We start from the raw sequence: 3,333 nt of genomic DNA, 5'->3' as shown, positions 1-3,333 counted from the left end.
CAGTCAGCCCCTGGAACATGGGCACATTCATGGGTACATCCCAGCACACTCAGGACAGTCTCTACACATGACCCAGAACCTTCCCATGTAGGTCAGCCTGGAAGAGCATCATGTTTTAGCTCTACACTACTGTCCAGCCCCTATCACAAGGAATTTTTGGAGAAAATGTGTGTAGAACATCTTTACACTAAAGCAATAGAAAATAAAACCAGAAATTGGGCTGGCCTTATAGCCTGATGGTTAAGGGAACGAGATCCCATATGGCTGACCACAGTTTGGGTCCCAGCCTCAATGGCTTGAGAAATACCATCAGCAGGTGTGGGTGTGTATCCAAGATCTTAGTGGCATGATTACACCTCATGAGAGGTGTTTTCTGGTTTTCTCTCTGTCTCTTGACCAGTGCATGTGCCTTCTTGCAAGATTTTTAACATTTTATCACAAAGTTTAGTTACTGTTCAGACAAAACTGAATGAATAACTTTTTCTGAAAAAATATATTGACTCTGTGTAGACCACAGATATCGAAAGGAGGGAGAGCTAGTAAGTTAAATTATCCTATTTTCTATTCTGAAAATGGCAAAAGTCCCATTTCCAGTTTGATTATAAAGATAAATGTGCTCCTTGGGACCAGTGGATAGCATGGTGGTTAAGGCACAGGGCACTCCCACAATGGCCAACCATGGTTTAAGCCCTGAATCTGATGGCTTGCTTTCTCACTTTCTCTCTTTCTCTGGTCAAATTAAAAATAAAATGAATGAATAAATAAAGTAAAATAAATAATTTTTTTAAAAGATACAAATGCCCCAAATGTCTGAAAATAAATACAACAAGAAAGGCAAAAGCTGCAAAGCTAAGGGCGTGCGAGAGAAAATCTCAGAAATACTCAAAGTGGCAAGAAGGGACATTTGGCTGGAATTTGAAGTTCTCTCAGTCATCTTTGTCTTTTGCTCCATGTTTAAGGATGCGTGTGGGGACCAGCAGTTAGCATAATGGCTATGTCGCTGGACTCCCACGTAGTCGACTGTGGTTCACGTCCAGGACCCGGTGGCGTAAACTCATGCTGGGCGCGTGGGCGGGCGTGCCCAAGATCCCAAGAGGAGAATGGGGGAGAAGGGATTGTGGCGTGGCCATCCCCCCCCGGGGGGTGATTTCTCGCTTTCTGTCTCTCTGACTCTGTCTGGTGAGCGCACGCGCCCTGTAGCGAAAACCTCTCCAAAAAAAAAAAGATGCATGTGAACTCGATGTCATTGGAATTCCCCTTTTTATCAATAGGTGTCTCTCAGTACAGCTCGTCCACCTCCTCGTCTGTAAAACAGTCTCCCATTGTGGGCAGCAGCTCCTTCAGGTAGTCTTCCTGAACGGTGCCAGCTGCTTCTTTATCAAAGCAAGCAGAAGCAAATTTGATGACATCTTCTGGATCTGTGCCATGTAACTGCTCACCAAACACTGTGAGAAACATGGTGAAACGTCGGGGCCTGGAGCCTCACATGGCATCCAGATACTCATCAGCTGGATTCTTCCCCTGTGAGGCAAAGCTTCCTTGTCAATGAAACCATCTCTGTTCTGATCAATCACGCTGAAGGCCTCTTTAAACTCCTGAATCAGTGACTGGTCAGACACGGCAAACACATTGAGTGTTGCGCACTGAGGGTGTTTTTTTTTATGTTCTTGGTCTTTGCCCTTTTGCTCGACAAGGTGGTGGTTAAATCTCTGCAGAGCCACGGGAATCCGAGCCTCTTGCAATATTATTTAAAAAAAAAAAAAAAAAAAAAAGACTGGCCTGGGGACCAGCAGATGGCATAATGGTTATGTTGATGGACTCCCACATAGTCACCTATAGTTCGAGTCCCAGAGCTGGTGGCTTGAAACTCAAGTTGGGCACGTATACGTGCATGCCTGAAATACCGAGAGGAGAATGGAGGAAGGATTGTGGTGTGGCCACCCCCCTGAGGGGGTTGTGTAATTTCTTACCTTCTGTCTCTCTGTCTCCTTGGAGAGCTCACATGCTCTATAGCAAAAATCTCTCTCTGAAAAAAATTTAAAAATTAAAAAAGAGACTGGACTTCGAGCCATTTCTGACATAACTCCATTAACACATTATGTTTTTTGAGTTTCAACTAAATACCATGCCCTGTGCTACTTAATCTTACATATCTCATTTCATTTCATTCAATGAACATTTTTAGAGGAAAGTAGGCTGTTTCTATCTAGAAAGAATAATGTTAACTAGGGCTTAGCTAGTTGTTGGACAATCCCTAGTTTACAAATGACTTCTTGATTCTGATAGAGCTCTTTTGGACTCTCAGGTAGGTTTTGGTTCAGCGAATGTTTGATGAGTGGCTGTTCCACACCTAGGCATGGAGAATCGTGCACAGATACTACATTTTTCCATTCCTAAGGAACTAAATATTCCTTAGAGAAAAAACAATCAAGATGTAATTTTAAAATAATAAAGGAGGGGACCAGCAGGTGGTGTAATGGTTAAGGCACTGGACACTCCCACATGGCCAACCATGGTTTGAGTCCCAGACATGGTGGCTTGCTTTCTCACTTTCCCTCTCTCTGTGTGTGTCTCTCTCCGGTCAAATTAAAATAAGCAAATGAATAAATAAAATTAAATTTAAAAATTCTTTAAAAATAAAATAGAAGCTCTTTCCCACTGTACAAGATGGCAGGTGAAAAAGCTGCAAAGCAGGATGCTAAGGAGAAGAAACCTGAAGCCAAGAAGGCTGATGCCAGTAGCAAGGTTAAAAAGGGTGACCCCAAGCCTAAAAAGCCCAAGAAGGGGAAGCCCCATTGCAGCCGAAACCTTGCCCTAGTCAGGGGCATCAGCAGATACTCCCGGTCTGCCATGTATTTTAGGAAGGTCTGCCATGTTTTCCAGGAAGGCCATTACAAGAGGAAATACTCGACCACTAAATCCAGGATCAAAAAGAAAAAGAGGGAGAAGGTTCTTGTGACTGTCACAAAACCAGTTGGTGGAGACAAGAATGGTGGTACCCGGGTGGTTAAACTGCACAAAATGCCTAGGTATTATCCTACTGAAGATGTGTCTCGAAAGCTGTTGAGTCCCACATATGAGAAAGCTGTGAATTAGCATCGCTCCTGGGACCATTCTGATCATCCTTACTGGACACCAGAGAGGCAAGAGAGTGGTTTTCCTGAAGCAGCTGAGCAGTGGCTTGCTACTTGTAACTGGACCGCTGGTCCTCAATTGAGATCCACTGCACAGAACACACCAGAAACTTGTCATCACCACCTCCACAAAAATTGATATTAGCAAAGTAAAAATCCCAAAGCACCTTACCGATGCTTACTTCAAGAAAAAGAAACT

The 3,333-nt window shown here is 43.7% G+C and overlaps 1 pseudogene; it reads right to left on the bottom strand.

Moving 5' to 3' along the window:
• Positions 1-903: 903 nt before the first annotated feature.
• LOC102489849 (myosin regulatory light chain RLC-A-like) overlaps positions 904-3,333 on the bottom strand; it is a 32,876-nt pseudogene continuing 30,446 nt past the window's right edge.

Source organism: Tupaia chinensis, unplaced genomic scaffold, assembly GCF_000334495.1.
Source record: "Tupaia chinensis unplaced genomic scaffold, TupChi_1.0 Scaffold000147_1, whole genome shotgun sequence".
Lineage (NCBI taxonomy): Eukaryota > Metazoa > Chordata > Mammalia > Scandentia > Tupaiidae > Tupaia > Tupaia belangeri.
The sequence above is the reverse complement of the archived record's forward strand: the minus strand, read 5'-3'. Positions and strand labels throughout refer to the sequence as shown.